The sequence below is a fragment of the Harmonia axyridis genome, chromosome 5 (assembly GCF_914767665.1).
Source record: "Harmonia axyridis chromosome 5, icHarAxyr1.1, whole genome shotgun sequence".
Taxonomy (NCBI): Eukaryota; Metazoa; Arthropoda; class Insecta; order Coleoptera; family Coccinellidae; genus Harmonia; species Harmonia axyridis.
In genome coordinates this window covers 16,468,390-16,482,312 of record NC_059505.1, presented here as the reverse complement: position 1 = coordinate 16,482,312, position 13,923 = coordinate 16,468,390, and the positions used below count along the sequence as shown (strand labels likewise).

At 32.3% G+C, this 13,923-nt stretch overlaps 1 protein-coding gene across 11 annotated transcripts in view; it reads left to right on the top strand.

Annotated features, from left to right (window-relative positions):
• LOC123679837 (rap guanine nucleotide exchange factor 4) overlaps positions 1 to 13,923 on the top strand; it is a 697,170-nt gene that overhangs the window by 210,922 nt on the left and 472,325 nt on the right. The window contains exon 1 of one of the 11 annotated variants that reach the window (XM_045617365.1): positions 3,774 to 3,986. The exons of the other annotated variants lie outside the window; for them this stretch is intronic. The gene's annotated coding sequence lies outside the window, so the exon portion shown is untranslated. Of the gene's footprint in view, positions 1 to 3,773; positions 3,987 to 13,923 lie in introns of those variants that run through there. 11 annotated transcript variants of the gene reach the window in all.

The window sequence follows — 13,923 nt, the reverse complement described above, 5'->3', positions numbered from 1 at the left end:
GACCAAAATATGGTAGGTTGAAATTGAATTTATTTATTCCAACCAGGTTAAATACCTATTGTAGAGAATTCTTCGAATAGTCAGCTACCGTCTACAGATGAATATCATACATAGCATCGGAACTGACAAAGTAAATAATGAATTATATAGCTCTGAAAAAACTTGAATAGGGATAATTTTGAGTAAGTAGGTACCACAAGTATTGATCTGCCTACCCAGCAAGATAATACTAGCGGTCCTGACAGAGGTTGTCCTGTACAGTATGTATTTGACTAGACTTCTCCTAAACGGTTGGACGGATTTTGATTTTTGTATGTTCAAGTGGATTCGGCAAAAAAAATTCGGATTGAATGAAAATTAATCAGAGAAACATTATGAAGACAACGTGGATCCAAACCCATTCTCGAATCCACTCGAACATACATACAAAATTTCATCGAAATCCGTCCAGTCAATTAGGAGAAATTCAATGAAATGAACATACAAAGAATAATTATATACATGGAGACCCATTCTGAAAGATCCCCTATAATAATATAAATAATATAATAAAATGAATAACTAAGAATAGTCTATTCAAAAAAAATTCAAATGAAAGTTTCTTAGTTTTCAGGGGGGACATCGGATGCAGATTTTCAATATGAACTTGAAGTTTTACTTATATCAAGGCTGAGTAGGTATATTTTTCAAAAGGGAGATATATATCTTCTTCGTAGAATATTAATCTCCTTATGAAACTAAAAACAGTATTCGTATATTTCGTTTTTTCCATAAATAAATTTTTGAATGAATGAAGATATGAAATGATTCATATTCAACATTCAATCATTTGTTTATGTATTTCATACGAACATATCCAAAAATACAACAAGTTGTTTCCTTAATTTTTCTCCAACGGCACACATGTGTGACACCGCGATAATAAAATCTCACAAAAGTTGAATGTAGAACCGGAAAAGGATCTCGCTTATGAGCGAGAGCCGTACGTCTCACCGTGTGAAAGGATTGCATGTATGGGCGAAAAACGCTCTCGCTCATTTGCGAGAGCCGTACGTCTCACCGTGTGAAAGGAACCTTACAGTTGCTCTGACGTCTGTTCTCTGCGATGTTTTCCACCAGATAACAATGATGAATGTCATTATGTAGCAAACATGAATTTCCACGAGCATTCCGGAGATTTTCATGAAGCGAATTATTGAAACACACATCGTGTCGATTTTGCGTGATTATTACGAACGAAATTGAGAAAAACCGGAAACTAATCTGCTATCGGAAATTGGAAATTAATACTTCATTCTCTGGACTGTAACCACTGATGAAAATGTAATAACTCATTAATTTCGAACCGTGATGCTTGAATACTTAAATATTCTAGTGGCAACAGTTCATTCTGAAGGGGTAACGATGATGAAAAATTATATTTCAGACGAACATTTTTCCATTTAGCCTCCAGTGCGTACGGTAAATTGCAGAAAATATGATTCAACAGTCGGAGTAGCAAGCTGAATAATAATGTCATGGAAAATTATCTAATGGACATCGAACTCCATATACGTCACAAATACATATTTTATTTTCGTTTTTAACACGTGGACATTGCGGAGTTAATTTTTATTCATTGAATTAAAAGGGTTATGAACCATGGAAATAATATCATTTTCCTGATTATTTTTAGTTGACATCAAGATGTCTGAAAACATGGTGTATGCACTCTTCAATTTTTTAATGCAATGACATTCGACCAAATTGAGAATATTAGTTTTATTTCGTGGCGGTGCCGCAATGTCATACTTTTCATTTCGATCTTTTTTCCATTGATTTTGATTTGAATTTGATTGATGTATCGGGTATCAAATCAACAGATAAACTCCAAGGATCAGTTTCCTATGTAAAATAAACGTTTGTAATATGTATTTTATCAACCCGTTGAAAAATAAATGTACAGAATGTTACTGTGGCGAAAGAAAATATAAAATCCACTAATGACAGGATAAATACGATAGCACTGAAGGTTTTCAAAATTTTTTTCGTGTAAGGCCTTAATATAAGAAAACAAAGGTAACTGAATTTTAATGAACTAGTTGTTTCTATATTACATCTTGTATAATTTGAAGTTCATCGTGCAAGAAAAGAAAAGTGCAAGAAATGATCATCTTGCGAATATTAGTATTTCCTAGGAATTTCAAGAAGAAAACAGTGAAAAGTCATCTCCATTCGGTACATCTGCAGTGGAATATTCATAAAACGTTCACTAGAATAAATTCAAATATTTGAAATAACAAGAATCTGTCATAATTTGTTGATAGAGCTACCTACAGTTGACTTAATAAAGCTTAAATAATATTCTGAAAATTGGCAAAACAAAATCTAATCAGTGCATTCACCAGGTTATATATGCAGGCTTCCACCCAATACATTTATTTCAACAAATGTTATACAGGGTGAATATTGTCAGCAAAAATTAATATACTTTTTAATAAGTTCCTGGAATATTTTCCCCATCTATTCACGATTAAGAGAGCGTGTATGCCACTTGTACAAAATTTTATTGAGAAAAATAACTTAATCAGAAGTTATCGACTGATGTATTCTCAGCAGAAACAGTTTCATCATCCTGTATCTCAAAACAGTGGTTGTCAGACTGGAACCATTTTTTATTTTTAATTTCACGGAATAGGTTCTTCAAATTAGTGAATCGTGGATGACTAATGACGGTACATCTATAGAAATTTGCTTAGGAATGTGAAATGAGAAAATGGTAAGCCTTGTGATGAAAAAAATATGCGCTTCTGGATTTGTATCTAAGACTTATCATTTCTCACAACCAGAAACTTAAACCACGTTGCAACTATCATACCTACCTTTTATTCACACTTTTATAGCCGTTAATAAAAGGTAGAAAATTTTTCATTGGTAGAGTTCCTTCCTAGTCTATCGATGACAATGAAAACATTGCGGTTTCTTATTGCACAAGTTCCACTCGCAAAATGCATTTCTGGCCATCCTGAATAACTCAGGTTTCATATATGTCTGTCCATCTGTCTGTCTGTAGCAAAATGCATTTCTGATCATCTTGAACAACTCAGGTTTCATATCTGTCTGTGTGCCGCACATTTTCGATATCATGCAAAAATCAGATTTTCCAGATGACAGGTACGTGTTGATCATACGCAAATGTATAATTTTGATATTTTCAAGTCTGATGTTGATGAAACTTAATTAATAGGAATTGTTGGATCGAGTAGTGAGTTCTTTTATTTAGGCACTTTTGACCGTTCCTACTCCTACATAAAAATAACTTGAAATTTCAGGATCTCAATATATTGCGTTCTACTTATTCGATTTTGACGATACCTTTGAATATTTGTTATGCATGAGTAAATAAAATCTTTTCGGAAAAAATATTGTTTCCAAACCTTTCTGTGCGGGACTGATTTTGATTATATTATATTCCGTTTCAAGAGTGAAATTCTTGACACATAGATCCTGGTTTCAAGTCTACCGTGATATTTCAATACGCATAGTATCAAATTTAAAGTGCTTTTTTTTTGGTCGTACATACTTCTGGAAAGAAAACTACGAACTACGCGGTTATGATGAAATATCCTGTCTCAAGTTCCATCCTCATCTTGAATAATTTCCATAATTCGAAAATGAACCATAATCGTATTACCAAAATAGGTCAGACGAAGTAATTTATTCACCCACACTTTATCACAACGAGAAATGATCTTTTTATTCTATGGTTGTTTCAGTTCGTTCCCATTCGCGGATCGGTCTAGGTAACTGAATACTAATTAGGTATTCGCGTATTTTGTGTCCAAGTACTTTTTCGTAGGCTGGGTGTTTGTTATCGTGATGTATTTGCGGAACAACGGACGTAACAATTGAAGTTCCTGTGCTGAGAACGGCCGGTCAGTAATTGACATTCTCTAGCTTATCCAGCAAAGTGGAAACTGAATTCACAGAAGATTTCCTTTGTCTGAGTGAGTTGAATGGATTTCTTGATTTCCGTTATATTGTTTCGGAACATTTTGACGGTGGCATGTTTCAGATGGATGACTTCAAGACAGCTTAATGTTCATGTATTGATTCCTGTGTAGTTTGAAAATATAGAGCTTAGGGGAAATTTGGACAAAATGACATACCTACTGTTTTATTTTTCAATCAAATATTTTTAGTTATTACAATAATACTCCAATTTTGGTGCTAAATACTAACTTTGGTTAATTGTTTTCAAGTATTATAAGCTGAATATTGAATCAAACTACACAAATAAAAGATATTAGAAATTATTTTGACTTCTAACAAAATCCATTTTGTCCGTATACTAAGGACAAAATGACATACTAGAAATATACATAATGACAAACATAATATTTGAATGCAAAGTTCGAAAATATGAAGGTTTTGGTTCTCGAGACAGTAGCATATTACGTATAAGCCCATGCTCACCTGCTCACCTACTCACCAGGTATGAAACGAAAAAAAACATCATTGCAATAAATGCAGGGGCAGTCATCGACATCTTCATTTTTATTGTTAATTTAACACGGTTCAGTGTAAAATTCTTCATCGTCAACGACTTTTTTATTTTTCAACGACCTTGTTTTTTTATCACAAGGTTTTTTTTATCATTGAATGATGTTTCAGTAATTTCTTGTTTCTTCTTCCTGGGTGAAATGTTGTTTTTGTCAAAATAAGGCGTTAACTTGCATTTGCGAGCTTCTGGCTTTCTTATGCCTTGTCACCGAGGAAGTGGTGAAAGAATTTCATTAGGAAAGGATATCGTTTTTTTTATAAGATACATACCAGAATTTCACGTTATATCACGTATGGTACGTGCAAAAGGAGTTAAAAAATAACATGAAAATGAGTTCATTAGTTCCACGTGAAAATCAATCATGAAAATTCCATATTATTTCCAAAAATATATTTTCTTGACATGTATCGGACAAAATGACATACTGTGCACCAGTATGGTATGTCATTCTGTCCAATACATAATTTTTGAGATATTGAAGCATAATTTCAAAACAAAACTAATATTCATCTTAAAACTTATACATAGTATCACGTCATCACATTACCAACAAGAATACATTAAAAAACAAACGAATATCGTAATGACAGTCTCCAGAAGCAATTCAGAAACCAAGCGAACAAAAAAATTCAACCAACACATTTGTAGCTATTGCACCAATAAAACAGATAGTAGGATGTCAATTTCTTCGCAGGATTGCCATCATCACTAGCAGAAACTGAATCACTGTGAAACCCCTAGCTTTACGGCACCACTTTTGAAACAATTTAAAAGTTCATTTTGTCCGCATTTCCCCTATGTAATGATAATTCATCTCTTTCGGATTAGATGCATACAGGGTGGTCCAGTTAAATCAATAACGTTGAAGTCGAATAGAATAACTCTTTTCATGAAAAATATTTTTTATAAACCTATATCCTAATACTATTTTTTTCAAATTTTAACATCTTGTACCTCGAAAACGATATAAAGTAGTGTTTCACTTATAACTCAAGTATTATTGCATTCATTGTTTTAATTTTTGAGGTATTGTCTAGATGATATAATGTTTCAAATTAGGTGTCTCCTGTCAAAATTATCAAGTGACGTAAATATAGGGGTTCGATGATCCTTCGCCTATTAAAAATCTACATCCCTGTTTCTTTTTCGAGAAAATTATTTCAATGCGTAAATCAACCGTATTTTACTAAAACAGAAGAATCTTGAATTTTTTTCCATATTATGTACCGTTTTCGGGATAATCGAGTACAAAGCAAAAACAATCCATAAAAATCCACAAATATTAATTTTTAAAATTTTGTCATTATTGAATAAGTACTTATATAAATGAAAGTATAAAATTGACGTAGTTTATCAACTGTTTTCAGGTGGCATTTAACTGATCATTTCTGAAAAAATATTCCTCAGACACTAAAACGATAAGAAATTTCTGTGCAGAATATTTTTTGTTTGAGTGTCTGATGAATTTTCTCTCTGAAATATTCAAATAATTTCAATTTGAAAGCGTTCACTACGTCAATTTTTGTACTTTCATATATCACTTATAGGAATTTTTAAAAATTAATTTATTTGGATAATGTTTGCTTTGTACTCGATTATCTCGAAAATGGTACACTAAAAAAATTCAAGAAACTTTTTGTAGTAAAGTTCTGTTGATTTCGGAAATTAAATAATTTTTTTTTAAAAAGAGAGTGGTCTATTAGGAACAGGATTATCGCACGCCTATATCTACGCCACTGGATAATTTTGGCAGGAAACACTTACCTAATTCCAAAGATTATATTAACTAGGCTTCAATACCTAAAAACTAAAGAATGTAGGTACCTAATAATACTCGACTGATAAATAAAACCTGTTTTTTCTCAAACTCTAACACCCAGTATTTCGAAAACGAAGCTTGTTAGGATATATAGAATATTGAATCTGCCCTAACATAGTCCCACTTTTTTTTTCCTTTTTTTTTGAGTACCTCAAGGTATCATGTGTGAATGTTTTATTATTTTTCAATAGCATTTTCGAAACCCATACCGCTCTACATAAGATTGCAAAAATTTTTTTTGTCTGTATTCATTCTTTCTTGCTCTTCAATTAAGGAAAACAATAAAATCTCCGAGTTTCTTAGGAAATGAATATTTCTTATACAAATGTTGTGATTTCCATTTGATTTTCATATATCAATTTTAATGACCAATCACCTCTGATGAGGGAGTTTTCTCGTATATACGAGAGAATATTATCCTTGATGAAAATTTCATTCAAAAGTATATGAAGTATATAAAATTGTCGAATAGAATAATTAATAATTACCGGTGTTTGAAATTGAGTCAAGATTTGGTTGTAGCTTTGAGTGTTTCACGAATATTTAGTCGTGAAACACTCTGTCCGGGTAAAGGTTTTATATACAGATGCAAGACATTTTGGCGATTCTTATTTGTGTTCCAAACTTGAAAACCTGAAAAATTTCGAGGTCATTTCGTTCGGGGGATGTCGTTTTGACATAAAAAATAGGATCACGGATCAAAGAACAGATAATTAAATATTTCAGATATTCATTTTGATTCATTCAATTTTTTCAGTGGAGATCATAATAAAATAATAATAAGAGTAGGTATAGTTATGCTTTATACCTGTAGCGTTACGGATCAGCGTTTTTATTATGAATAGATTGGTAGATCAGTAAGTATCATTTAAATTTAGTTTATTCACTTTTATCACTGAAATTCAACAATATTCAAGAAGAAATCGGTAACACCAATTTTTTTCGTATAGACGAAGGTTTTGGCTGACGTTCAAAATTGACGTTGATATAATTGTCTGCCAGAGATTTCTTCCGGTAAGTTTTCCCGAAACTAAACGAATTCCAACCCCTCGTCTTTCAGGAAGAGCTCTTTTTCGCCAATTACGCAACAGACGTCCGCTTGAAAGGACGCCAAGTGTGAGTATCTCTTCACATCTTCTGTTTTGAACGATAGGCAATTTCAGACAGAAAACGCCCGTTTGTATTTCTACCAACAAATTAATTTCAAGATGATATTAAGAACATCAATTTCATGCCGGCTAGAGGTATTTTCATTTGTGTTCAGTAATATACTAGCGTTTTCATAACCGAAAGTTTAATATAAATAATGAAAATCCGATCCTATTCTTCTTCTTTATCATATCTCTCGTATCCGAACATCATGACAAGGGTATGGCAGATGTCATAATTCACTCTTCTCTGTTTTAAGGTGATAAAAAAGGATTTATTGTATGACCACGATAGATTCCCAATTACAAGGCAGAAAATTGTATAAAGATGATTCTCAAGAGATTAATATGAACAGTGCCGCTCTAGTTCTTCTGCACTTGCGCCACGACAAAAATACAATTCGGCGCCCTTGCAAAAGATAACTGAACTTGAATTATGGAATATAAGAAATAATGAAATCAATATTATTATCAAGGCATCAAAATTTAAAGGGCATTCACTATTCACGTGATCTACTGAATTCTAATGAATAAATTGTGAACTATATGCATTAAATTCAGGTTTCTGATTATTCTGCTGAGTTTCGACTTTATAAAACGCTCAAACATTTCATTTTTTTTCTATAAGATGATAAGTAAAATAATCGGATGATGCGGATGAATCATATTTTTTATTCGAATGCGCCCAACAGCATACTAGGTATAACAACCTAAGATATTGTAACGTTTTTCGGTTAATTAAATCGGTACTTCTGGCTAACACTAATTTATTTCAGGTACAAAACTATAAATAACTATTTAAAGATGATTTATTTCAACTATCACACTAATTTATTTTCACTACTACATTAATTTATTTCTACAACTTATATCTAATTGAGTGTACGGCACTCCGTACGCCGTTTCTGTCGCACTGCCCTGCTCTGCGGCTTCGATTGGTTATATACCGCTCGCATCTCTCTCTAGAAGCGTCTTGATCTTTCTATCGAGCTCTCGGTGGGTCCGGTACCTTCTAGAAAGAGGCAGTGGCGTAGGGCTTGCGAATTCGTTACAATATAGATATAGACGAATAGATGTTGCAGACGTTCTTGATACAAAGATGTTTAAGGTTAGTGAATTGTGAATTTGATATGAAAATTTATCTGTGAAATTCGTTGAGAGTATTAAAATATTATCTAATATATTCTTCTAGGAATGCAAATTTACCGGAAAAAGTAGAAAATCCCGCTCCCCAAAATATTTGCCGCCTCTTTAGAATGGAGTTTGCGGTTTCAGGTTCTTCTGCTAAGTTTCGACTATACAGGGTGCCTACTTTAAGAAGTTCAAAACTGCAAGGCGAGATTTTTCATGTGATTTTCAACAAAAAATGTCATGCAACACATGGTCGAAATAATGACGGTAATTCTTCAATTCAACATTTTGTGTTTTAACTAAATATCTCATTTATTTTTAATGAAATCAATCACACTCCAGTTACTTTTGTAGCCTCATTAAATTTTATTACATATCCCAAAAACGCATAAATTTGGCTATAACACAAGAATTTTTTTTACATTCCGGCTATTATGAGCCACCAAAGAGCTCTGACCTTACTCCTTTGGATTGTTATGCCTGGAACACATTGAACGAAAAAGTTTATCAAAAATGCGTTCAAACTCGAGAAGATCTATTAAATAGAATCAAATTGCGTTGTGCAGAAATTGGTCAAAAACGTTCTGAACTACGCAGGGTTGTAGATTCAGTGTGAAATGTATTGAACAACATTTTGAACATTTGCTATGACTTAATTGTTTAATTATTTATAGCGAGTTTTTTTAACATTTTGTCCTCTTCTTCTTATAATATGTGTTTATCTGCTTACCACACCCGCAGCAGGAAATTTTTTGGCACAGAAAATTCCTGTTTTATAACCGATTTCATTATTTTTGATATACCTATGTAATCAAACTTGAGGATAACTGGAGTGTGATTAATTTTATAAAAAAAAAATTGATATATTTCGTAAAAACACAAAATGTTGAATTGAAGAATTACCGTCGATATTTCGACTATGTGTTATATGATATTTTTTGTTGAAAATCCAAAAATCTTCCAAGAAGATTGAGTAAAATAATCGGATGATGTGGATAAACCATTATTTTGAATTTTAGTGTGCCAACTAGAGTTGCACAAGTTTGACTCGAGTGTTTGAGATTTACTTGATTTCAAGTCAAACTCAATCTTTCTGATAAATGATTCAAGTCAAATCAAACTGGACAATAATTACAAGTTTGAAAATTCAAATTGAGTGTCAAACTAGTTTGAAAAATAATTTATTTAGTATTTATACCTTGAATTGGTAACATATTCATGTAAGTAAAAAGGTACAACAAATACCTACATTAATTTAAAGCAAAAAGAAAATGCATTTTTAAATTTTTGTAATTAACTTCAACTTGTAACCCCAAAATTCTTCGTGAAAAGTAAAGTTCTTACTTCAGTACTTAAAAATTAAGTGAATGCTGTGAACAAGAAATCTGGCACTAGAGTTCCCTGCTAAAAAAATCATAAGTAAAATAAAACAAACCACATATTTTAAACTTCAAGAATAAAGGAGCTGCCGTCCAAAAACTATTTTGAAAATTTTGGATCAATCATTTTATGTTGTTACTACTGCAAATTCTACTTGATCTAGATCTAGAAGGTGTTGCTTCCTGCGAAAATTCTTCTTCATATAATTTTTTGTGGCTCTTTATTAAATGTCGTTGAAGAATATGAACTATAACTAATTTCAGACACGTTGCGCAATATGATATTCAAACTTCAAACTGTTTGAAGAAGTTTGATTTCAAGCCAAACCTAAAGATTTTTTCACATAAAAATTTTGATTTTCAAGTCGAGTTTATGAGTAAAATCAAACTAGTTTGACTTGAATGCATCTTTAGCGCCAACGCCCAACATTAGTCAATTCGATATGAAAAACCATGTGTGAAATTTGTCGACATTGGAAAAATTGTTCGATATATTCTCCTGGGAATCCGGATTTCTCGTATAAAGTAGAAAATTCCGCCCTCCAATATTTGTCGACCCTCTAGAGCGGGCCCTGCGGTTTCAGGTTCTTCTGCTGAATTTCTACTCCATAAACTCAAGCTATATGTGCTTGTTAATAATATATTATGACATAGATGTCAAGGAGCTTCGAGCTCCCTTTTAAACACCATCAATGTATCATTACAGACATGATGTTGAACATCCTACACATGTTGTAAATAGGTGCTTATATGAGTATATTTTTGTTCGTAAACATTCTCGTCTATCTATAAATCACTACACAGGGTTCTGAATAATACCATACTCTTCATTCATTTTGTTCACCCTTGTATATTATAAAAAAGGAATTAAATGAGCACGGCAACTGAACAGTTATGTTCCCGAGGAATCAAGCTATAATTTAAAGAATTAATTGCTAAAAACGGCCCAAGGGTTCAAGAGAAAATGAACTACTAACTCCGTTGTGATTTTGTACGTTCCCCTAATTCTGGAGGTTATGGAGGGTAGAGATAAGGAAAATAATCTTCCCTTCCCAAATGCGTCTGTTGAACTGACGCAAATTGGTGATGCCAGTGTAGCTAGAGGATACATTTCTTCAAGTATATTCTATGTTCTAAGGTGAATATTATAGAGAACGTCAACAAGAACTAATAGAGATAAAGCAAGAAGTAAACAAGATGAAAATGTGTTCGCTTTCTTGGGTTACCAGATCGAATGACTCTATTATCGGGAGAAAAAATAATTTTTTCAGAAATTTTGCACTTTGGTCGTGAGAAACAAAAAATTATCAAACTGAATATAATAAAAACATAATAACAGGGTTGAGGGTTGAGTTTGAATAGCAGTCTGCTAGACTTCGCTTTCCGCTACTAGGTGATGAGTTCATGTATTTCCCTATTTTTTCTTTTTGTGGAATGAAGACATCGTTTATTTATTTATAACATGATTGTTATATTAATATCAACAGAAAATGGTATTCTCATTACCAATATTTAGGGATTCACGGCTTGACTTGATCAACTCAAGTTCAAGTCAAGTATTAGTTTTTCAATGTTAAGTCAAGTATTTATTTATTAAGTACTTGACTTAACATTGAAAAACTAATACATACTTGACTTGAACTTGAATTGATTTCAAGTCAAGCTCTAGTCAACTAGTTTGAATATCAAGTCAAGCCGTGAATGCTCACCTATATTATCAATAACCAACAGAATTTAATATAGCAATTTATTTTTCAGTTTGTTGTTTCACAGATTCGACCATCTTTTGTACCTTTCGGTTATTCAAAGATTTGATATTAAAACAATTTCCCTCAAAATTGACACCAAATGTGTTTCCTTCCTTGGGTTACCAGATCGAATGACCCTATTATCGGGAGAAAAAAATATTTTTTTCAGGAATTTTGTATATTTCTCGTGAGAAACAAGAAGTTATCAAAGTAAATATAATAAAATAAAAGAGAGAGGGAGGGATGAGTTTGAATAACATTCTGCTAGAATTCGCCTTCCGCTGCTAGGTTATGGGTTCGTGTATTTTTCTATTTTTTCTCTTTGTGGAATGAAGACGTCATTTATTTATTTTTTTATAACATGATTGTTATATTTTATATTAACATCAACAAAAAATTGTATTCTCATTACCTATATTTAGGGATTCACGGCTTGGGTTGATATTCAAGCTACTTGACTTGAAATCAACTCAAGTTCAAGTCAAGTATTAGTTTTTCAATGTTAAGTCAAGTATTTATTTATTGAGTACTTGACTTACCTATATTATCAAAAACCAACAGAATTTAATATAGCAATTTATTTTTCAGTTTGTTGTTTCACAGATTCAACCATTTTTTGTACCTTTCGCTTATTCAAATTGACACCAATTATCAACTCTGCTTTCATTAAATCCATGCAAATTTGGTTCCTTTCCTTCGTACGAAGTTGTTCATAACTAAATATTTTTCCACAATAAGCATTGCTCACTGGAATAAACTAGCCGGAATACATAATTTTTACCTCATTTACTAATAGAATAATCCCATATTTTGTTATTACATATACTTATTCATTTTCTCTTCTGGGAGGCCATTCAAATTCAAGGTCATCAAAAAGTAACAATATAAAAAAAAACTCATTTGAATCTCCATATAACAAAAAAATGCTCATGTGCTGGCACTTTTGTATATTACTTCAGATAAGATCAGTAATTAGTTCTAAGGATAGAGAACACATATTTTGTTAACATCAATTTTTTTTGCGTCCAATTAGACAACTTTCCACGACACAAATTTTTCCATGATTTTTTTGAAGAGTTTTCCAACATACAACACATAATAAATATAACCCACAATAGAATCAATTATAACCACCATTAAAACCACTGAATGCAGATTGCAAATGAATCCTTTAACTACACTAGCGCTTCCTAATTTCCCACATCCGCTAAACACTTTTTGAACACTGGCGGTGTTAATGGTGCCTACCGTTTTTCTGCTGACCAGTTGGTGCCGCTGTTGCATGAGGTACTATCATAGTTTGCTCTGAAAAGCAAAAGTTTACACTGTTCCTAACAAAAACATTCCACAAGTGCATAACTCATATTTAAAGATTTCTGTTTTTTTTTGTTTCATCTGTTTTTTCTGTAGGTGTTTTTTGATACGCCATTCGAAATGCTCTTTAAACTTTAAAATATTGCATAGCATATACAAGCTATCTTTGTGTTTGCGAACTGGTTTTGGCCCTTTACTAGCAGCACCCTCACACATATTCTGAATAATTTTTCCCTCTAATCCAATGGCAATATTCATAAAATATTATGATAATGGTTTTGTGTGCTCTGAGTGAATTTCTCTAGAAAAGAGTAACTTGTGAGAAGAAGTCCATAGAGCCACTAAGTACCTGCTCATCATCATATTCTACAATCTACTTCTTTCCATGAACTGCAGCACACCCAGGCATTCCCACATTGTCTTTGTAAACTTCTAAAAACTAAGTTTAAAATAATTACTACATCCAAGTTATCTGGCGAAATTCTTTTCAAAGTAAATAACACTACTACATACACTCTCAGAGGATAACTCAACAGTAGAAACTATATTGTTTCCTATCACTTCATTTACGTTTTCATTGAAATTATTATTCCTATATCAAAGTCTTGGAGTCTATAACAAAATAAACTACAACTGTAAATTCGGTAAATAGGTGAGCATACTTTCAGCAATAAATGTGTTTTGATGCAGTGTTGTTCTTTTAATCCGCTCAATTTGGTTCTCTTTTTCACTGAACCATAATTCATGATTGCTACAATTAATCTAAATATTCAATGAAAACTACATACAACAGTCAGTGGCGTACCCAGACATACGACTTGGGGGGGGGGATAAAGAAAAA